Genomic DNA, 23,633 nt, shown 5'->3' on the forward strand with positions numbered 1-23,633 from the left:
CCCATCCCCTCCGGTGGCTTCCTCCCTCCCCCCAGATGAGCTCCGTGGGGAAGCACATCTGTAGTGACAGCACCGGGCAGGACGGGCAGTGCCCAAGTGGAGAGAGGTGGTGGGCTGTGAGGGAAAGGACAGCTTGGAAAGTCACCGCGGTGCGAGGGGAAAAAAAAAAAAAAGGCAAGACATTGTGTTTTGAAACGTTCCCCACATCCAAGGTTTTTGCTTGCCTGTGTTGCAGTGATCCCAATTTAAATCGTAGATAGATCTGAGTTAAATAACTTCTTGGAGTTGTCATTAAAGGCCCCCTTCTCAGGTTTGTTTCTGTTTCTTCCCGCAGGTGAAAGCTGCGGGAGTCCCTAGTTATCTTAATTTCACCTTGAGGGTTTTTGCCTGCAAACTTGTGGCGTTTGGCTTTGCGGAGATGATAAAATCTCAGATTTCACTCGTGAAGGTTTCACTCAGCTGAAAATCCCTGTTGAATGAGGAGTGTGGGATCAGACCCCTCATTTAGATCAATGGTTTGGGGGGGGGGGGGGGGGGAAAAGAGAGAGATGAACTCTGAGCCTGTGAAGAAAACCTGGTCGAGGGATGAGGGAGGAGGGAGAGAGCTGAGTTAATGGAAGAGAGATATCTCCAGCCTGGAAATGGATGAAGGGAAAGGGAACGTATCGTGCCTCATCCTCCTGGGATTAATTTTGAATATCAAACGCTTGATCTCGAGCCGTTCCTCAGGCAGCCGGTCATGTTTCTGTGAAAGCTGTATTTTGAAAAGAATTTTTCTGATGCTTTAAAACAGAGAAAAGCAAAGCAAATGACCTTATCCTGCTTTGCATTATGTCACACTCGATGATATTCTTTTGCAGTACTTGCAGATAGCTTGACACATCGAGGCAGACAGCCCCTTATTATTAAATCTGTTTGCAAATGTGCTCAGATTGCCCTTCACATCCACCCCTGGTTATGAGCGGTGGCAGACCATGGCTGCGAATCGCGGGTCCCCATAAACACGCGCCGAGCTGCCTCCCCTTCTCCCTGCCTCCCAACTAAGGTTGTCAACACTTTAGGAATTAATAAAGTGTCCTACTGGAAAAGGAAGGTGTTTTCTTCCCCCCATCTGGTATGTTAGCGGGATGGATGGGAGGGTTCCCGTAATGCCTTCATCCCGTGGGTCCTCCTCATCCTCTTTGGACTCCGCAGGAGAGATGCTGACCTTACTACTCTGCCCGTGCAGCCATCCTATAAATGGCACTGAACAACCCAGTCCCTTTTAAGCTGTGTCATGTCTCCCTCCCGGGTCAGACTGGGCCAGTGGCGTTTTGGGGTTTTTTTGCTGTCCGTCAAAGCTGAATCAATAGTGCCTCATGCTGCTGAGCCGTGCTATTGCCACCGCCGGCAGTTCCTCTTCCTTTCCATTTCCTCCCTGCGAAAGGCCACGTCGTTCACTCTGATTTACATCCTTTCCCCGAATCGAGCTGCCGCGTGAAGCGTCGCTGTCAGCGTCGCCTGGTTCGCCTCCAGCAGCAGGCGTTGCGGGGATGCCTCTGATGCTTGGCTTCCTCCTGAGCTAAGGGGAAAAGTCCTCCCAAGAGACAGCGAAGGGAAAAATTTCCTTTCTGAACTCCAGGCCATTGGTAATTGGCCTCGGACCTATACGAGGAGCTGTCGTTAAATAAATACCAGGCTGCCCAAAGCCACAAATGGGAAAGACTCCCCGGGGTTTTGCTTGGGCCTCCATTCAGATCCTGATTTTTATCCTACAAGCAGGTCTTTGAGCTTCAATATTCGTGCTCGTGTCTTGTGCAAAACCTGATAATCTCTCTGCATCGCTGGCAGTTCGTGACAAAAGCTCCCAGAGCAGCTTGGGCATTTCTGCTGAGGCGTTGTCTATCGCTTCCAAATTTGTTGGTTTTCAGTGTCGGTGAATATGCACTTTTCATTACAGGAGGATGAATAAAAGGCACCTCTTAACCTTGTTTTTTTTGTTCTGCAATCTGTTTTTCTCCTTTCTTATCTTCCTCTTGAATAATACACCCTCAATTTTTTTATTTGGTATGGAAATGTGTTTAGGATCAGACTTTTTTGTCTTTTCTTCCTATCCCTTGTATATACATCTGTCTATCTGATGGCGAAGAACATACTGGAAGTTGAGAGCGTTGTTTTCTTCTGTGATAGCATCACAATATTTTCAGTTCTTGTTCCCTCTCCCTTTCTCACTGTGTCTTGCTTTCTTGGCCACCGTTGTCTGTTGATCAGATGTTTTTGTTAAGTTGTCCAGAGTGATGTGTAGTTTTGGTTTTTTTCTTTCCCTGAGTGGTTACAATTAAGTTAGAATCCATCAATGTGTATGAGTTGTTGGAAATGTTGCTTTTGATAGGCATTACCTTGTACTTGTCTGTATTACATTTCAGCTGTCATTGTTTTCTTAATTGCCTGTGTTAGATAATGTTGAATTTCCCACAGTCCTCTCCTCCTAAAATGAATAGCATTTGTATTCCAAATGCTTCAAACTTGACACCTTTTTCCCCCATGCCATTTAAAATTTCACCCCAGCTTGGCTGATTTAATCTGCTATCAACTTCTCATCTTTTTCAGTCATTGCTTTCTCTCCTTTCCGTCTCTCTGTCCATTTGCTGCTCCTCTCGCAGCTGCCCGCCGGCCTCGGGGGGTGTTTTTGCCGTGGTAAGAGGTGTTATGCACACCTTGGATTTATCCGGGATGGGTAAGGAAAGCTCCGGTTTCCTGAAGGTGCAAGGGCGAAGATGTAGCGCAGGGGGTGAAAACCCTGCAGGAGCTCTGGGACGTGGGTTTGGGTTGTTAAACCATGATTTTCTCAGCCGTGGTGGCTTGAATCCAGCCAACGTGCATGTTGTCCTACGTCGTCCTTGCCATGGAGATGTCGTGCTTGGGATCTGCCTGATACAGGGGTGGGAGAGCCATGACTCAGGAGGTCTGGCTTTTATTTGTCACTCTCCCACGTCCCCGCTTCGTATGGCTTTTGACAAGCTGCTGCTCTTCTCCAGCTGCTGTCTGGTTTGTGTACTTTACGCTCCAAATTCCTTGTTCAAATGACATCCCTTCACAAGGCATCTGTAGGAAGATGGTTTTCATCTTCCTAGCCTGCTGCTTCTTCAGGGGTACCACTTATTATTAATTAAGACATTTTTGAAGGCCTAATAAATTATACCTGCTTTTCTTGAAGGTATTGTTGCCTTCCTTAAAAAAACTCTTAATAGATTAGAGAGGTGTGACTTTATTTTCTAAAAGCCATGCTGTTTGCCATGTCATGTTCATCGAGATAGTTTATTACAACTTTCAAACCACTAATTTAACAAGTTTACTTAATGCTGAAATAAGCCTTTGAAGTCTGGAATTATCTGTTCACTACCAAAGCAAGGAGCGATCATTTCCATGCCAGGAAAAATTACCGAGTGAAATTGTATGGTAATTTTAGTCTTAATTTAGTTTTCAATCTATGAAAGTTTCCTGGTATTTTTAAGTGACATGAAAGGATCTACTCTATTCTGCGTCGCCCAAAATTTTCTCCTGCAGCAAATGAAACCATTTGGTAACGTGGCAATTATGAAAAACCTGCTATAGCTTTTCTCCCTTCGTAACGCCTCTTTGAGGAGGAACTGGATGGCACGTTAGCTGGTTGGCAGACCAGACCTTCAGAAGGGGCTGGAGGACCATAGAGAGGTGGCGAGACCTTTGGCGTTGCTCTTGAGGCAGATGAAAGTGAGAGTTTATGGCCCCATCTGCGGGAGGAAGGTGGCAAGCTTGCCGGTTCAACGAAGCTTGGTTGAATCCTTCCTAGTCAGGGTAGATCTGAAGTTAAATGCTGGGAGGTGTGCTGGTATTTTTAGCACTGCATCTATATTTTATGGAACCATCTGGTCCCATTAAAGCTCTGAAAGTCAGCTTTGGTTGTATTGAGTTTCCCAGGAACTGGGAAGAAGAGGAGCAAGAGTAGGTGAGGTGTAGGGATGAAGCATGTCTCATGGCAAACCGAGCACTGATAAACTTGACAGACGGTCAGGGTGAGAGGAACGATACGGATTTTGAGTGCAGCATTTAAATCCTGAGTGGGAACGGGGCTCCGTGCTGTGTCTCCCCTGAAGGTAACTGGTTTTCTAGCTGTAATGTTCCTGTCCAGTGAAACACCATCAGCATCTTCTCCTCTGGGGTTACTCAGAGAGACGGGGACCTTGGTAACTCTTTGTGAAAGCAGCGGTGACAACTTGAAAAATGGCTAAACCAGAAGGCGAGTGCCCTTCCAGGCAGGCGCTGTAATGAGTTGCTCCAGGACAGTTGCTCCGATCTCCAGCTGGGTCCCATCCATGGCCCCATCCTGGTGGGGTGCACGAAGCGGTCCGGCTACCTCATTTCCCACCTTGCTTCCTCCTGCCCTCCCCTCTCTCAGTTGCAAAGCCGGCTAAATCACTGCCGTCAGGAGAGGACGTGGGCAGGCTTGCTGCTCGGGTCGTTGCTCTCGTGCTCTGGCAATGCTGGCGATGCCAACCCCGACAGCAGAGCAGCTGCGGAGTTATCGAAACTTGGAGCTTTCTCCTTCTCGTTTCGGTGTTTGCTTGCTTGGGCAAGGCTCTTGGATCCTGCCGGTCTCTTCCCTGTCCTGCATGTTGCCTTTCCAGGGCTATGGCCCGGAAAAACGGGAGCGGAGGGGCGTGCGTGGACTAAATTGCCTTCTGCTCGACGGCGCTGGTGGCTTTCCCAGAGCTGCGCTGGCTCACACCGAGCTTTGGTGGCGGTCCCGGTGTGTTGGACTCAGACATGGTCCCGCCGTGCCGAGTTGGGATGCGAGCTATTGCCGGGTGTATTATCTGCTTTTCAGTGTGTTCCCTACACGAGTGGTGATGGGAAAGGAATTCATGGGTATGTTGGTTTTTACCGAGCACCTCAGGTGTCATGATAATTTGACAATAGAAACATTTTTCTTTCAGCTGCAAACAAAACTTGCTCTTCCTAGCTGGATCTGACGATTCCCTGCAGATTTGAAAGGCGCAAAACAAAACTTTTATTGATTTCTTCCAGAGAATAGCTTGCATTTCCTCTGTAAATGCTCCCGCAACCCCCTGTGATTTTTTTCAGACACCCCTAACCCGAGTGCACCGTTCACTCCTGCATGAGGATCCTGGTAACTCCTTGCTCTCCAGAGGCCAGGGAATGAGTGTCTGAGAAACCCCTTGAGATGCAAAGGTGCCTGCAAGGGAACCTGCCAGTTCCTTGGCGGAGGCAGGCTTTTGCAAACCAGGGGCGCCTCCTCTTTGCAGTAAGTGATATTTCGTGGCGATAACCTGGCCTGGCTTATCTCGGCCACGATTTTCCCTCTCACCCCTGAGTACCTCGGAGCTGCTGGTAACGCTGTGGCTTTGGGGCAGCCGCTCTTGAGCGGTGCTGTCCGTGTTAGATTTACGCGAATAATTCATGTAAGTGTTTTATTCATTGAATTCACCAGTCTCAAGCTTGGGGTCTGTCTGCTGGGCAAGTTGCTTTTTCCTCCGATTTATTAGTCGTGGAGTGATATGCAAATAGACATTGAAAGTTAAATATTAGAAAGCATTTGTGATTCAGAAAGCTGGGCTGGTTGGCAAGCTGGCACGGTTGGGATGGCAGGTGTGGACTGGTGGCTTCCCTCTGCTAGGGCTGCCCTGTGTTTCTGGGGCAAGCATCCCTCGGATGGACGCACGCTGGCCGTCTGCAGCCTTTCTTCACCCAGCTGTTTGCTGGAGGTGTTGCAAACCGGGGGGAAGCCATTTGCTGAGCAACCCTGCTTTTGCAGCCCTGTTCTCTGGCGAGCGTGCAAGGGGCTCTGGGCTCCAGGAGAAAGAGGGGCTAAAGCTGTTTCTAGCCTTAAAACAACCTTTGCACAGGGCTTTTCATTCACCCTCTGCTCCGGAAAGGCCGGGGGAATTGGAGCTCCTGTTATTATTTAAGTGGCTTTCCAGCTGCTCCTTCTCGTCCTGTCATCTCGCTGCCCGTCTTTGATTAATGACCGGACCGTCTGTTCCAGCGCTTCCCTCTCTCCTTCACTTAATTCCCTTTTTTTTTTTTTCCTTCCCACTTTCTCCCCCGCTTGTGTTTTTTTTTCCCCTTACACAAACTGCTGATCTAAATGTTCAAAATAAATTATGCTGAAGAATGGATGAATACAGCTTTGTAATTGATGGTGCCACAGGGTGAGATGAAGCCGTGCGTGCTCTTCCTCTGCTTCTTGCCCCCTGTGCCATCCCATGCCCTTTCTCCAAGCAAACCGAGGAGGTGGCGTCACCAGGTTTGCTGCAAACCATAGCCAACTACTCTTTACATCCCATATTAACTCAGAGAAGGGATTTAACATCGCAGGATCCCGCACACGGGGTGTTGCGACCATCGGAGATGGGAGATGCTGATGTTCAGCCCATCAAAGCTGGTCCCTGCCTGCTGGGGTAGAGATAATGGGAATTAATTAGCCCATGACATTCCCTCCTCCTGCCTTTCCGGAGAAGGATCGTGCTGCTGGGAGAGGTTTTACAGTCAGGTGGCAGGGAGTGGGCTTCTCGGTTTTGGGGTCTTGCTTTGCCCCAAGTGTCACCATGAGAAGGTCTCCTGGAGTCCTGATGTTAGTTAGCAAGGTTCGTTTTGGCAAGTTGAGGCAATTTCTTCTGACTTTTATATTATATTCAGAATTTCTCTCCATAAGGATATCAGATGTAATTATAATATGTTGAAATGAAGTACTTCAACCTTATCAAAAATAACATTTTGATAATTTTTCACTGAAAATGTCAACACAATCAATAGGTTCCTGCAAATGTTTTGATTTCATTAAATTCAGCAGATTGTTCTGCTGGAATCTTTTAACCCACACTAAATATCCTTTTTTCCATATTGGGATGAACTCAGATAATAAGGTTACCTTTTACAAAGCCACATGGTGATGTGACGAAGTAGAGCTTTTTAGCAACAGCCCTCCGTGTTCCTTAGTGAAAGGATGAAAGAGTGGTGGGGATGACTGAGACAGGGAAAGAAAAAAGGAAAGACGAGAGACATCATTTTTCTCTATCCAAGTTTATTATCCCATCCATTTGCCTCTGTCTTTTTTTCTGATGTCTTGTCCATCAGCCGCTAAAACCTAATTCTGTAAGAAATAAATACAGCTTGAGTAAATTAAGTGAAAAGGCTACGCAGAACCCAATTACTCTCTGTCCCCCAGACGCTTGGGAACAGAGTTCATTTCCCTGTAATGAGCAACGTGGTGAGTGACAGCCTGGCAAAATGAGCCGCGGCTCCGAGCTGGTTTCATCTGGGGGCAAGCATGGGGATGTGGTGAAGTTAGGAAGGGTTATGCCCCTGGCGATGGAGATGCAGGGATGCAGGAACCATCCCCTGGGAGACTCCAGCTTGCGGCGAGCACGCGTTGCCTCCTTGGCCAGCCCCGGCTGGCTTCCTGAGGGGTTATGGAGACCATTTGGTAATAAAAATCGGAGCAGCGGAGATGGTTACAGGTGGCCAAGCGCTGCCCTTCAGACTCGTCTGGTTTCATTTGCTTGAAGGTCTCAGCATCCAGGCTGGCGGTGTGCAGGCAGAGCCATCCCCTGCGAGGAGGGAGATTTGGGGGGACTGCTCTGGGCAAGGAGCACTGCCTCACAGCCTGCGGGAAGGAATACAAAAAGATGGAAAAACAAATGTATACGGGAACTAGAAAGTGGTGTGGCTAAGGAATTGACCTGGGATGCAGGACTCATCCCTGCTCTGTCGCAGCCCTGACTGCATGACCTTCAGCAAATCGTTTTACAGTCTGCTTCTCTCTTCCCCAGCAGTGCGTCATTTTGCTCACTCTTCTTCTCTGATTGCAGGCAGGTTTGGTAAAAGATTTTGTTCCTCTGTGTGTGTATTGAACTTTGCACAAAAGGCTCTTGTTCCAGCTGTTGCTGTAATACGTGTAGCGTGCTTTGTAAGGAAAAGGAGCGTACTGGAATAAGGCAGGAGGGAACCCACGCTGAAACCCTCCGCTTGGTTTTCGTTCTGTGTGCACGCACGCAGCGGTCTGTGTTGGTAAGACTAAAACCAAGAGCTTGCTTAAGTCACATTGAAGCATGCGTGTACGTGGGCATTAAGAGTTTCATAGGTTTCAAAGCCGGAGGGGAGCGGATGGGGTACCGGTCTCGTGTAACATGGGAGTCGATTCGATTGCTGTGATGCTGGCGACTGCCGAGTTGATGGTATATGTTGTTACCATAAATATGATGAGGATGAGGGAAGGATCTTGCCCCGTTCCCTTTGCCTTTTTGGATGTATAGACTCTTTTATGCAGCTTCCTGAATGTTCCTCCAAATCCATAGGGATTATCCAGGATACCGGATTTGACCGGCTATCGCCCTCGAGTCCCTGCGGCACATCCCTGGTCCCTGCTGTGTGCTTGTTTTAAGTTAGAGATGCCTGCAGCGAGTCTGAGCCAACACAGCTTATTTGCAGGAGTCATCGTGGTGCATCGAGTAATAACTGCACGAGCGAAGGAACTCGCAGTGCTTTATTATGCGTAATATCCAGCCGGTGAAAGACAGCTGCTGCTGCTCTATGGAGTATTATATCCCCATAATCAATATCAGGGAGGAGGAACTGTTGGGCAACCTGTTCCCTATTATGGGCACTTAGGCAATGCTTGGGTTGACAAAGAACCTTGTACCAACTGCAGGCAGCACATGTTCAACATGCTCCTCATATATCAGGGAGCGATCCAGCCAAATGCCCAGATGCTCTTGACAGCTAACTTTGGAGAGGAGCAAATGACACAGCAGCCTTTTCAACCGGGTGAGCCTCCTCTTGCTTCGGATACTTCGGTGACCTGCTTTGCTCGAGCCTTGCGACCCAGGGCAGGGAGAGTGACGGTCGTATGCAATTAAATCAATAAATATCAACCACGCGGGCAAGTGGAGCAGTGTGATCTGATGTCAGGTGTGAAGGACCGGGAGCCAGGACTGCTGGGCTATTTTTCTGGCACTGCCGCTGATTCGTTTTGACTTTGAGCAAGTCATTTAATCGCTCGGTAATTAATCCTATTCATACAGCTAAATTGAGTACGGCTAGATACACGAGCTCTCACTGCAGGCACACTGTGGCCATTCAAAAAAATCACAGCAACACCTATAATAGAAGAGAAGGTGTTTGATTTCAAAGCGTCCTGCCCTGCCACTTGAATCCTTCCCATCACGTACCTGTAAAGGGCCTGTGGCAGGTCTCCGAACAGCTCTGCTTCCTTACTGCGGGGAGGAGCGATGCCCACTGGCCGGAGCTGGAAAATCCGTCTCCTGTCTTGGCAAATAAGTGTTAATGAAGTTCGCGGGGAGCCTGGGAGGGACGGTACTAGGTAAACGGCAGATAATTCGTGCGATTTTAGAACTGATCTTCTCCCTGGCCCTTTGGTTTGGAGCTGGCATAGCAGCCCCAGGACCTCGGTGCCTGTGCTAACGTGACCTCCCGCTCTCCTGACCCTTGCGCCGTTCAACCAAGGAGCCGCTGAAGTCAATCAGAGCGAAGGGTTGGCAAGCGGGGCCGGCGCCTTGTGCTGAACGTTTTTATTAGCTCAATACAAACTGCAGCAGAGCGCTTATTGATCCCAGTGATCCATTGCCATCAGTAACATCATTTGTAAACTTTTGGGGAAGCAGGAGCGGTAGCAAAGCCTACTGTATGATCCGAGCCGCTTGGGCATTCAAATTACCTTTCCCGGGCAGAGTATTTACTCTCTAGACTTGACTCCAGGCTTTGCTGGCAGGTTAGGAAGGGCCTGGCAAGCAAAGAGCTGCAAACCCCGTCATTGCCCACAGCCGCCGTCGGGCTGGAGGCCACGCACGTACTGCTTAACCTCTGCGTTACATGGGAAAATGCAAGACCTTTTACATTTCTGTCTGCCCTGCCTTGAACTAACGCTGTCTGGAGAACCTTTCTTGTGGTCACGATAAGTGAAATTAAAGATCTTTGGACCTTTAGCTGCAAGGCTTTGCTCAAATTCCCCTGGACTTATTCTTGCTCCTGACAGACCCCTGTAATTGTACCGTGTCTATATTTATGCATATAGATCATATATCAATCAGCTACCAAGTGGACCACTTTATTGACTGCAGCTGCTCTTTGGTAGTCCATTAAGCACGTTTCATTGCCCAGATGTGGCACCACAGAGTTTCCCCTTTTTTGCTGTCGTGGATGCAGGTGAGGGGTGTGAGTGCTTGGGATTCTTCGTAGATGGAAATGTCTGCGGTTCTGCATGCGCACTGAAACGACCTCTGGGAAGCCAGGATAAGCATCTTGTTCTTTTAGCTTTTGAAAAACGACAGATCTCTATCACTTGGAGGAGTTTCTCGGCTAAATAGTGGCGGTAGATCCACTGGGTACGCTGGGGGAGCGACAGGCTTAAAACAAAGTCAGGACAGTTTAACCGGGATTTACAAACCCACCCAGGAGTTGTGGGTGCGCGCTTCATTTGCATGGGATTTAATACCCGAGTTCCCCCAAATGGCCTAGGAAGTTGTGTTACGTGTTTCCCAAAAGAACATTTTGCAAAAACCTGGAAAACCACCAGTAAATGTGCTTTGCCAGAAAAACAGTGAATTTTGGCTGACTGGCTTTTAACTTATTAGCAGCTCTGGGAGTTTGTGGCTTAACAGAGGATGCGATCGTGAAATAAAACTCTAGCCGACCCTTCAGCGCAACTTTTACCCGCAATAAAGATGTCAGTTTGTTCAGTGCAATTTAAGAACACATAAATCCATGTGTATTTTTTCTTTTTCCTTGCTAAATCTGACTAGTAAAACTGTTTAGATGGTGGGACAATATGTACTGACAGAGAAACCAAATTGCATTTAGGAGGAGGAGTTAGGAAAGGCAAAGGAAGAAAGGGAAAGCCAAGGTGGTACCAGCCTGTACCACCAGAATTACCTTTGCTGGAGGAAAAAGTCCAGGTTACTGACTCATCCTTATTATACACATCACTTTTCTTTCCCCGCCGGACCTCCAGGCCATGCTTCCAGGTCATTTCCATAGTCCTCTCTTCAAATTTACCATCCTCTGCCTCCTACCTCTCCCTCGGTCGGAGGTGGTGATGTCTGGTGGAGTAATTGCTCCGGGGGTAACGCTGGACTCCGAGATGGACTGGGAGCCATCTGACACTGTCTTGCCTCTGGTCCTACCCTCCACAGGGAAATTTTAAGCGTGTCGGAGTGACGGCTTTACAGAAATTCCCAGCTGATGGGACGCGTGTTTGGACTGACTGGCTGGTCGGGAATTCATTAGGAACTTTTGTGTTTGCAGCTGTCTCTCGGATTGTGTCTTTATTGATCCTGCCTGCCCATGGCCAATGGGAAATATGTGGAAATGATGAAGCTCTTCTGAAGGGGAGTTCATAATCTTGCTCAAACAAAGCCAGGCCCCCAGAGAGAGGGATGAATGGCCTGTGTGTAGCCTATTTTGAGATGAGACGGCTATCGCATCTTGTTCCCCTTGTTTTGCTGGGATAACATTCAATTGCCCCTGCCAACAGCAGCTTCCCATAAGGGTTGTTGAGACAGATAACCACTTGCCCCAGTTACTCCAAATGAGAATACAAGTCAGCTGCAAGGCTGTCTGGGGCCGAGAGGATCAGTGGGGCCGGCATCAGTTTTAGGACTCTACTGGTCCCCTAAAGACCTGGTTTCTCAAGGAGGTCACGGAGCTGGAGGTCAGCCTCAGCTCCAGCTCTGCCATGGCTTTGCTGCTTGACCATGGACAAGTCGGTTCATTTTGTGGCAGGGTTTGAGCGAAGGGCCGGGGATGCTGGCTAGCGGGTCGAGAAGTTGGCAAGTCAAGCCAGAGTTTCTGCTCCCTAGCCATTAGTGGTGGGCGGCCCTTCCCGAGTCTTCCAGCGCGGGGACGCGTAGGAGGATGAGATGGTGGCTCTGTGGAGCGCGATGGGTTATTTGGGCTCTGCTGACCTCCCTGCGGGGGGCTGCCAGCCTGGGTGTCAGGCATGAAGAGGTCAGCATCTTCTGCGGGGAAGCTCCTCCGCAGCCCACGTTGTTTTGAGCGTGCACGGCGAGACCTCGGCAGAGCTGTCAGCGGGTACCAGCTTTCGCTTGCTATTAGCCTGGGCTGGATTTGCGCAGGCACCCAGGAGAGGTAAAGCCCTAGCAGCCCTGTATCGATGCCTGACAGCACCTTCCTATTTGTATACCCAAGCAAGGAGACAACTTGCGAGACAACCGCACTTAGCCCCTGCCAAAGCCAAGCGCCGGAGAAGTCCCTGATGTATTTAGAGAAACACACTGTCTTGCCGTGTCTGCTTCGGAGAAACCTTGCTAATCCTTCCTGAAAAGCCCAAAGGGGGATCCAAAGCAGCTTTTCATTAGCCAGACAAGCCCTACAAGTTCCCCAGCAAAATACGTACAACGGGGAGGGATGCTGCCGTCCGCCTCTCTGCGGCAGGCTGAGTGACGGGGGGAAGCGGGGAGACGCGGCCTTTGTGCTGGGAGCGGCGTGCGGGCAGGGAGAGGGCTGCAGGTGCGAGCATCGCACCGGGAAGGTGCCGGGAGCTTTGCGTTGCAGCGAGGGCTCAGAAAAAGTGGGATTCCTCCCCGGGACTGCGCCGTCTTTTGGGCATCCCTTGGGACTGCAAACCTCGGCGATGGGTAACCTGCTCTTTTCCCACCGGAGCCTGTCTAGGCTCATTCCCGGACTTCCTAATGATGGATAGCCCTCGCTGCTGCCCGCAGGCGGGCAGGGCTGCCTGGCGTGTTTCTCTATGCATGTGCGAACACGCTATCCCTGACGCAGCGCCTTTATGGCAGAATAACTATATCCATTGGATTGGGCTGTACTGTTTCTTGCTGAGCCAGTACAGCTAGTACAGGAACTGCGTGTAAACAAGTCCAAAGCGCGTGGAAAGCACTTATTGAGACTTCCTGCTGCATTAGCCAAGGGATGGGAATTCATTTCTCAATGAGGCTAGCTGAGCCAACGTCGATTGTGGTATATATCCTCGGGACCCGGAGTGGATGAGTGCGAGCTGCAAGGCCATTAACAAGGCTGTGGGACATGTAAATACTCTGCTGCTTGCTTTCCTTTCTACCTGCTGCGTATCAATCCCCGAGCTGCTGTCTCTGCTTTCCCCTCTTCTCTCCTAGCTGATAGACCCTTGAGCTGCAGCGGGTTAGATTGCAGCCCGCTCTGGATCGGGCTAATAGGTGATGCTAACAGGTTGTCAGCTCTGTGGCTGTATGAAGATGCATTTCCCAGGCTGTGGTAGCTAAATCCAGATGGACGTGACTTGCATGTCCACGATTCCCCTCTGAAGTTGCAAGACTTGCAGCAGCTGAGAGAGTGCTCTGGCGATATCTGCAGGCATGGTGGAAAATCATTTTCAGTGGTGGAAAGGGACTTTGCTGTATGGATAAAATCTTGTGAAATTACTCTGGAGTAAGAACAATTTGTTTCAGTCTCCATCTCCTGAGATACTGATGTTGGAAACATCCAGATTTGCCAGACCTGCTCTCTCTGCGCCCATTTTAAATGCTGGGATTTTTTGTTTGGGGTGGGTTTTTTTGTTTTTTTTTTTTGGTTGTTGTTGTTTCGCATGGGCGTACTTGTGGCCTCAGGGACAAAAGTTGCACTAAAGCAGATAAAGGGCTTTTAAATATGCAGGTTTGCTGTGCGGATGCGTGAGCGCCTGCTAAGGCATTATGGTATGATTAAAAAGAATAAATCCTTCTGAGGTGAGGAGAATACCTGGGTGAAATTAAACCCCCGCTGAAGAACTGTGTATGTATGTACGTATATACACATGCATATAGACTGGTATATAGAGATATAGGCATAGATCTATAGGTGTCACTTTGGTGACATGGTGCAGGTGTCAGACCTGCCCGTCGGGTGCAAAGGGACTCTCCGAGGGCCCCCGCTGACATGGGGAGATAAAGTCGAGAGCAGTATTAATTCAGATGGCTTTCCTTCCCGTCCAGGGCTGTTATTATGGTGCTGTTGGTGTGCAATAAAAGACCTTTTAGTGCCAGGGGAAATCAAAGAATCTTACGCAAACGCGAATGCGTCTGGACCGTGATTATCCTAAAGAAATTGGTGATTCAGCTCTGGCTCTGTGTGTCTCCTTGCCTTTTCTTAAGGTGTTTTTCGCCAGTCCATGGATTGAGAGATTGACACCTGAGTGCCTTTGTTGTCGGGAGCTTGTCATTAAGGGTCTGTGCATTGCTTAGAATTTAGGCTAACCTGTGCTTTTCTGGCAAGGGGGATATTTTGGGAAAGACTTATGAATTTTATGAGATGGATCCAAGTAGTGATAATGAAGGCTTTGGAATGGTAAAAAGTATTTCTCTTGAAGAATAGGAAAATATTATGAACCTTGACATCTCTCCCTTTCTAGAGGCAGCCTGTGAACTCTTAGTGCTGGAAAATTACTTGGAGAACATACCACAGGGCGGTGTTTCCTATACTCTGTTGTGTCTCCTCGTTTCCTATACTCTGTTGTGTCTCCTCTTTTACACCCTCTCCTGGCTTGGCAGGGCTGAAAAGGCTGTCTGTAAAGGAGAGCAAAATGATTTTCCCGGGCTAAGGGAGCTCCAGCCCTCCTTCCTCCCTTCCCCATCAGCCCTGCCTACGCCCATGGTCCTTGGTCCGGGTAGCATGAGCGGTGCTGATGCTCTGGGGTACCCGAGTGCCTTAGATGCTCGGGCAGCCCCCGAGCATCAGAGATACTGGTCCAGTCGGGTGTACCCGATGGCTGCCAGAACCAGATCCCTCAGAGAAAGGTGCACAGAGCCTAATAGAATCACTTGCCTGGGAAAGATTTTCTCTGCAAATCTCAGTCAGTTAGTGATTGACTTCTGTGCCAAAGCATAAGGTTTTACATCCCCAATGTATTTTTATATCTTCTAATATAACAGTGAGCTTCCTTACGGGTCTCCTTCATCTCTAATTTCTACAGAGCCCTATTTCTGCTCCCCCGTCATCGAAGAGCTCAAACCAAGCTTGTCAGAGGCAAGTGGGATAAAAAAGCCACAGACCTCTCTTGTTAGAGACATGCTTCTGTGGGTTTCCTGAGGGCTCGGGGACTGCACTACCAGCACTCAGAGTAGCAAATGCACTTTGTACAAACCGTTTAACCTCTCTGTGCCTCTGTTTACCCTTTGAAAAAGGTGTAATACCCTCGGAGATGCTGGGAGGATCAATTACTGTTTCTGTATTCTGAGATCCCTGGATAAAAGGGTAGAGAATTATCCTGCCAGTCTGCCTCAAATATTGTTTTCATTAAGATTAACACTCTTCAGTAAACAGAACCGTTAAAGCCGTATTAGGTGTTTAATAAGTAATATGTAGTTGATATCCATCACGTTGTCTTTTCATAGGGAGCTGTTGGGTAATGCACAGTAACAGGCCTGTTGAAGTGAAGCATCCCACTCTAATTGCTCTTCACTACGTATTTGATTAGCGGCACTTTAGGGTTACATGAGGATGATTGGGTGGACCTCATCAAAATTCCTTGTCTCAAGGGCACGGAGGCAACAGGAGATGCAGGAGCAACATAAACAACTCTGGAGATTATCGAGGCCGAGATACGTAAACTCAACTCTGCCTTGCAGTTTAGCCTCCTAAATCCGGAGGGATGCAGCTCAGGACCGATGGAGTGACGGGGGCATGGGCAGAGGGCTGTCAAATCCTGCTGCGCTTGCCATCTCTAAAAAGAAGTAGTCAGGTGCTGTGTTTTCCCGTTGCCTGTAGGCAGTATCTGCACATCCTTGACACGTAGTTATGAAATTGAGGCAGCTTTAAATGGAGTGCTTTTGTGCTCAGGCTCCACTAGAGATGGAGAGTCAAGTGGAGATGCACTCCCACTCCCTCATCGTTAAACTCCGTGGGGATGGCAGAGTTCACAAGGGGATGATTTCTTGGTCTGTTGCATCAACTGCTCTTTAAATTTACCTTCTTTTTTGCTGGTTCGCAATGTCCGAGACCCTTCCAGGCCAGGACCTCTCAAATATTCCTCCTCCTCACTTATGGAGATCGTCCTACAGTCTTGACCATGTGAGTAGGTCTCTGTCTCTCCCTGTATCTGGGTTTTTCTTGCCTGGACTCGGCTGGCAAAACCTATGTAGCATATACCGTTGCTGAAGAAAAATAGCGTTTTAAAAGCTGACAGCCAGAACTGGGTCCTCAGCTGGGTCAAGTGCAAGTGCATAGAGCTGCACTGATTTACACTGGCTGAGGTTCTGGCCCATAATCTTTTGTGATCTATCATAAATATTATGTTGATTTAAAATGAAGAGGTCTGTCTCAAACTTGGCTGAGCTTTCAGTATAAATAGTGCGACCTTTGGAAGCCCGCTTCCATTTTGTCCCTGCTGCCCATGCAGCTAGACGTAACTCTAGCTTAACGCTGATGGTTTGGTAACAGAAAGGATTTTCCTTGCCGGCAATTTTGCTCAAACTTGGAGGATTTTTCTTTCCGGTGGGCTGAACTGGGAGGCAAGCAGACCCATGCCTTGGGCTCCTGCCTACCACAGCCAGCTCACTGATGCTGTTTTACAGCAGTTTCCCTCGCCTCTGGAAAAAGCGGTGCCGGCACTCGGCGGCTGGTTTGTGCCAAGGGCGTGTTCGCAGTTATTGATGGTAGCTGTTAGGCGCTGGTATTGTCGTGCGCAAGCCTGGGACGTGATGGGGACGTTACAGCTGTGACCTGCAGCGTGCACGGAGCTATCCGCCTTGGCAACTCGAATGGCTTTTAGCTGAGACTGACATTTGAATAATATCTATGAAAGTCAGTTGAGTTTCTGAGAAATTACTTTCATCTGAGAGCATGCCCTGACCCTGTATGGGTGCAAGAGACCCATCTCCATCTTGAATATTGGGTGGCATTCCCAATCTGTACGATGGAGGCTGATGAAGACGGCTGCGTCCTTTGGCTCGCTGCGGAGCGGCAGAGAGCATCTCTGCTGCGCTTCGCGGCAGGCGTGAAATGACAGTGCCTGCAAGCCTTTGGCTTGCGGGTTCCTTCCCCGGGGAGGTATGTAGTGAGATATCACTGACTCAGAGTACTGCTCTCCTCTGAGTCCCAAGGAAATCCCATTCTGCCCACCAGCCAGAAAGGGAGTCTGCATGATTTCTGTCTGCCTGGAAATAATGGGAGAGTAACACCAATTAAGAGGACAAGCTCAGCCCGTCTCCTGCTGCTCAGCGGAGAAGATCAAGGCAGGTTTGTCGCTGTTTGAAGACCGGCCTTTGAGAAAATTGCCAGTGAAGATGTTCTGAAATCGCTCCAAACCTTGTAAGTTGCTGCTGCTACGAATACAAATCGGTTGAGTGGAGTTTCATCTGGAGAGGAGTCGGCGGGGAGCCTTCCCCACTGCCTGGTGAAGGGCGACGGAGCTGCCTCACCGCGGGGTGCCGCTGGGAGCCGAGTCCCAGGGCGACGTGCTGGCAGGAGAGGGCTAAAGCCGGTGGGAGCGGAGTCCAAGAGGCAAGAAGTTGAAGCAGGAGCGTGTGGGACCAGAGCAGCAACAGCGACGCTGTCCTTTGCCTTGAGCTGGGGCTGAAAAGAGAAGAGAGGCATTTTTCCCCTAGGATTGCCTCCTTCCTCATAACCCTCATCTCCTGGGGTGGGGTGAGGGCTGAGGAAGGCGGATGGGATGGTGCAGTGCCATCTGCGTTAGCTACGTGCTCAGCCAGCCTTGTCCCCAGGCTGGTAGTTGAATACAGAGCCAACCGGGCATCAGACAGCACTGGCTCTCTGGGAGCGGAGGAGGAGAGATGTAAGAACATCTCCATCATGTTGGTGCCTCTTTAGTGAAGGTCCACGAGTGTGTTTTGGCTTTCGGGCCGACAGCAGAGCGTAGCAGCCTGACACGGTGTCCCTAGCCGAGCCTCTCCATCGCGGTGTTGAGGGATGGAGCACGTGGGTGAAGCCATGGTTTGTTCCTGACCACAAAGACCCAGCAGGCACAGCTGTCCCTGGGCCACCAAGCCATCTTGCCACCTTCTCAATCGCACAAGGTGCCAGCAAGGAGCTGCTTGGGCAGCGTGTCAACCTGCAGCCCCGCTGTTTGCAGCCTTCTGGCGCTTGGACGGAGATGCCCAGAGCTCCTCGGGTTCAGCAGGCGTGTTTCTAACAGTCTGCTTTCTGCCGCCACGGCGTCAGGGCAGCTTGATCTTTCAGTACCCCAGCAAACTCCTGCCAGCACCTGGGGGAGCGATAAAACTGAGTCCTCCGACCTGGGGCCTGGCACTGATTTTTGCCAGGTTTTGGCTGCTCTGAAGCAAGGCATTGCATCTCACGGGCAGCTTTATCCGAGCTCCCTTTGATGCTAACCAAGCTGTACCGGGTTAAGCTATCCGAGTGCCCGTGTTAACTCTCGGCCCCAGGCTTTGGCAGAGGGCAGGACTCACGGAGAGCAAGAGCAGCGTCCGTCGCTTACCCGAAAAGGATGCAGTGCCTGCGCATCGGTGCTTGGGCTGTCTGCACCTCTGACCTGGTGATTTATTTAAACCCTCGTTATGCAGTTCGCCCCTCCATAAGCCAAGCCCAAAAGATGGCTCCAGCAATCTGCAGGGCTGAATTAAACATGTGCTGTTGCTTCTTGCAGGCTCTCGCTAATTTTTGTGCAAGGAGGGAGGAGGGAGAGCTCAAACAGATGGCCCAAGTACCAATCTCACTGTCTCTTACCTCCTTACTAAATAAATGAGCGGTGCAGGGAGAAATTCGGGGTGTGTAATGCGTCCTCGGGATGTACACTTTCCAGGCAGGGCTGGGCTGTCTGAGGCTGCTGGGGTCAGTGTGGATGTTACTCTTATACCCTCTTGTCTTGAGATACCGGTTAATATATGCAGCTCTTGATCAGACTCTCATTATTGGGAGATTCAGCAGGGACAGCTAGCATAGGGTTGGTTTTTTTTTTCCCTGCTCCATGTTCATTTAGTTCAGTAATTTCTTTCCCTCAGGAAACTCAGGCTCGGATGCAGTATCTGGATTTTCAATGAGGTCCATCTTTATTTTATGGTTGCAACAGGCGTTCCGTTTTCCAGCTGTTAAAAACAACAACACCCCCCCCTGCACTTTAAAGGACAGGTTTTCTTCGTACAGTGGTGCTGGATGCTGTCAGCGAGAGTGAGAAATGGAAAAGGCCAAGATCAGAGAGGCAGTCCCTGCCATCTTGTGAAGGTGTTAGAAGAAGTTTCTTCTATCTAACAGGTCCATCTCCTGAGAAGGTTGGTGGCCCTGCCAGCCACTGGTCTGGGGGGAGCAGATGGGTGCAGCCACCGTATCCACGGTCTGAGGGCTTCAGCCAAGGACGAGAGGTCGGGTTTGGTCAAGTCTCAGAGCCTGGCTGCATCCCTTCTTGGTCAGCCCTCCCGCGTGGAGCCTGCCGGCTTGTCCGGCGTGGGACTGCGGAGGAGAGTGGGAGGCAGAGGCGATGCGGGGAGGGACAGCAGCCGCTGATGGAACGAAAAATGCTGACATAAATTAATCAAACGAGGCATCTCACAAGATTGAATTAGATCCTGATTTATGACTGCAGTGCTGCTGCTTCTGCAGTTCCTGTGCTCCATGTGTATTCCTCACCCCCTGATTTATGGGGAGGCTACTGCTGAGAAGGGGTCCCTACGGAAAGAGTGGATGGATGGATGGATGGTGTGACCAGCTGGGCTAGCACTAGCCATCACATCATGTTGTTCCTCGGGACTTCACCTATTCAACTGCTGTATAAGCTCCATTTCTAGGCATTTTAGATGCATTGCATAGCTCTTGAGCAGGAGAGAGCCTTTAGTCCTGCATCTTGTTCAGCCTATGCCTCTTTGGCGCCACCAAGAAAGCCCTGAGAAGCACCTTTCTGTGCCCATCTTCCCCCAGGCTGCTGCAGAAAGGTCTTTCCAACCCCTTCAGATTGAACTGCTTTGTGAGAGAGTCTGGTTTCTCTTCAGAGAGATGTTTCTACTCTCTGGGATCCAAATCCCTTCATTTCTATTTCACTCTGAGAGCTCCCGTAGCTACTGGCTTCCTTATCGTGCCTGTGGAGGAGAGCACGATGTGTCTGGCTGTGTCCAATGCGTTCGCACGCCGTACAAGGCAGAAGGTCGTCAGAGCATGAAGTGGGCTGAGCGACTTCTCATCCTTTGCATTCGCAGAGGAGCCAGGGTAGCTTGAAGGAGCGTGATGCCAAGGCGGCTTTGGAGATATTTATGGAGACCTCGCTCCCCATGCGGAGGGAGCAAGAGGAGATAAAGGGCTTAGGTGAAAATTGAGCGCTTTGGCAATGGACAAGCTCAGAGCGGAAAGTTGGTGTGTGATTACTGATGAGCAGGGGATCGAGGGCCGTGCGTGGCGCGGAGAGTAAAAATGTGTTGCTGTGTGGGATGAGTTAGAGGAGGAGGAGGGTAAGGAGAAATGGAGAGGGTGAGCAGGTGAGAACGGGGATTTGGAGAGAAATGCGTAGGGTGCTACCTACCTGAGGGCTGTCTTGTTTGCCTACCGTCCGTGCGGCATTCGTTCAGCTTCTTTAATTCCATGTAGGAAAAGCATTTTCCAAAGAGCCAGCCCCTTCCCTGGCAGTGGGTGTCCCTCACTGGGGGCACTGGGGAGTGGCTGGGGCGGGCAACCAGAGGACTCAGCTTCAGCAGGAGGACAGTAGCCCACAGCCTTGTTTGCAGCGATGTTCCCTGGGTACCCGGCGTCAGAGATGAAGAATAGAAACAGCTCTTCTGTCTTCCTGCAGCGTATTGATTTTTTGCTCCCTGCTCTGGCCTTTTGCTCGTCCTTTTCAGCAGCTGGCGGTGGAATGAAATATAAGGTTTGAAAAACTAAAAATACAAAAAGTGACAGCTTCATTGCTCCGAGTGATGGTATTTCAAGGGGAAGCGTGACCTGAAAAAACGGAGACGATGCTGTCCTGGCCCGCCTCCACTCGCTTGGCGAGGAAGGGAGCAGTGAAAGGAAGGCGGCTCGGGGCTGGGGTGCTGAGTCTTGTCGCTGCCGTGCTCAGGAGCGACCCCGCTCCTTCCGCAGAGGCGTCTCTGGGTTGCTTTGGAGGTTTGGGAATGGGAAAGGGTGCCTGCAGTCCCGGGGCATGGGCTGTGCTGTTCTGGTCCCTGCCACACGTTTGCATGGGACGCATCAGCTCGCCGTGCTCGTGTGTCCCCATCCGAGACGTGAAGGTGGCTCTGGGACCCGTAGCTGTTGGCAGCAGGGATAAACCCAACACCCCGTTGCTGTATATCTTGCACCGCTCTACCTGGAGCGTGATTTTAAGGCTATTTGCAGGCTTCTGAGTGGTTACTAATTAGCGACTGCCGCAGTTCGCTGCAGCGCGGCAGCTTGCCTTCGGTGGGAGAGTGCCCAGCAGAGTTTAAATTACTTGTCATTTGCCTTGTTTTGCTTGGCCATGTGAATGGTTGACTCTCTCTTAATTGGCATCGTAACCGCTGGGGCGATACTCTCAGAGGTTCTTGATTGGATTCCTTATTTTTGGGGGTGGGGGAGGAAGCCTGGCAGATGCCACAGAAATTAAGCAGTGGGATTTAATTCCTCTGTGTCGTTTGAGAGACAGGCGATGCAGGAACAAGAAATCCCTTGGGTTTTCCGCGTTAGGGCGAACTCAGCCAGGGATTTGGATGGTGCAGGCAGAGGGTAGGCATGGGGGAGCTTCGTCCTTTCCGTCTTCCCTGGGTGCTGTGGGCTCCTGGGCTGCGGGAAGGCTGGGCAAAGGTGGAGGGCTGGAGGAGCCGTGCGGCTTGCGTGCTTGGGTTGTACCAGCAGAGATTTTGGAAGGTGTTTCAGGGTGGTAGATGGGTTAATCTGTGTGTGCCTAGCAAGGAATTACACAGTCCGAAACCTAGAGCAAGCATAAAAACTGCCCCCCTGCCATAGCGAGCGTCACGAGGACTTGTACATATGGGATGGCTCCAGCCCCAGGCTACCGACCTCCGAACTTGGGCTTTGCTGGTGGGTTCACAGACCCGAGGGGTTTAGGATCCGCAGGAGCCCTCGGGAGTTTCTGTGCCCCACCGCACAGCCGAGCTCAGCGGTGCAGTGTTCCCCTTATTAAATCCGATGGCGATGAATGGGACATGACACCTGCGTATATGGTTCAAATCGAGTCATCCCATTACATGGTGTAAATCAATAAACAAAATGTAGCCACTGACAGCATTTACAGTTCCCCCTATTACTGCCAACCAGCCCATTTTCTGTGCGTGAAAGAGGCATTTACACCCCATTTAACTGTGCTTTGATGCGGGATCCTGTTCCTGGGAAGAGTGGAGGCTTTGACAGGTGACATTAGGAGAAGGGGAGATCTACAGCGCTCATTTGCAGAGACCTGAGCCAAGGGTTGTGAAACATATCTTCACCTATTTGTGTTGTCCATCACCCTAATTGATGATGTGCGGGGTTGGGAAATCGAGCTTGGACAGGGGGTGATGCCGAGGCGGGGGGCTGGGATACAGCTGCGCTGGTATTTCCCAATGGTTCCCGTCCCCAGGAGAGAGGGAAATGTTGTGTTTCCCTCTCTGTCCTGGCTGGGGAAAGGTCTTTCTCTCCGGCTGAGTGACAGGGAGAAAAAGGACAAGGGAGAAGCAGGCTGGGATATGCACCGAGAGGCATCGCTCTTGGAACACCTCAACTGTCCGACTTGATTTTATTTAATGGGCTTTGCAATCTGGTGATTAATCTGGTAATCAGAGCAAATGTTACAGTAACGGCTGGCAATAAAAATATAACCTAAAGTAGATAAAAACCCTCTTTTTCTTCTCTTTTTTTTTTCTTTTCCTTGCTAAGAAATTGTCAGTTGACATCTCTCCCCTTCATGAGGGATGGCAGGAGGGGGAGGGAGATGCATGCGGGAGGAAAGCCGGGTCCCTGCTGCATCTCGCCACGGCTCAGAAAACTTCCCCGCTCCTCGCCGGTGCAGTGGGGCTGTGCAGTTCCTCCACCCCGAATTTAGGCAATCAGCACCGATTCGTACAAGTCTTTTTTTTTGGGGGGGGGGGGTAGGCATGGACAGGAATCAGATTAGCTGCCCTTGGAACTGGAAATTGTTATTTTTGTCTCGTTTCCTGGAACTCCTCCAAATCTCTGAATTATTCCAAAAAGGACAAGAAAGGCTTTTCTTTCTCTCTGCCTGCCTTTGTTGTTGGTTGATTTTGTTGGTACGTGGATGAAAAGGGCAGTTTGTGACCAGGAGGGAGAGACACGGTTAGAAAACAGCAAACAGGAGCAGGGATTTTGCAAAATGTACTGCTTCGACATCATTTTGGCAGGATAGGGACATAAATCTAGGCATGTTTTTAACATTCCCCATCACATTTTCCTGCAGATTTCCACCAAAAAAGTCCCCTAAGCCCCGAAACACAGCTTGGCGAGAGACAGCACTGGTGTTGATTCTGGAGGAACAGTATTCCCATATGCTTTGCTTAGTCCAGATCTGCTTCCAGTAAATATCCTCGGCAGCCGGTATTGAAGTTCGACTCTCTGCCAGTCATCCACATCTAAGACTCGCATTTATTTATCCTCCGCGAGTCCCCTGGCAAATGTCCGGGGCGAATTTAGTCCTTTCTTTCCCCAGCTTCTTGAGCCTTTATCGTACCCCTCATGGGAACCACGAGGCGAGGAGC

The 23,633-nt window shown here is 50.1% G+C and overlaps 1 protein-coding gene across 3 annotated transcripts in view; it reads left to right on the plus strand.

Moving 5' to 3' along the window:
- Window positions 1–23,633, plus strand: part of OPCML (opioid binding protein/cell adhesion molecule like) — a 287,268-nt gene that overhangs the window by 96,577 nt on the left and 167,058 nt on the right. The gene's annotated exons all lie outside the window — the stretch shown is intronic.

This window comes from Balearica regulorum, chromosome 23 (genome assembly GCF_011004875.1).
Source record: "Balearica regulorum gibbericeps isolate bBalReg1 chromosome 23, bBalReg1.pri, whole genome shotgun sequence".
Lineage (NCBI taxonomy): Eukaryota > Metazoa > Chordata > Aves > Gruiformes > Gruidae > Balearica > Balearica regulorum.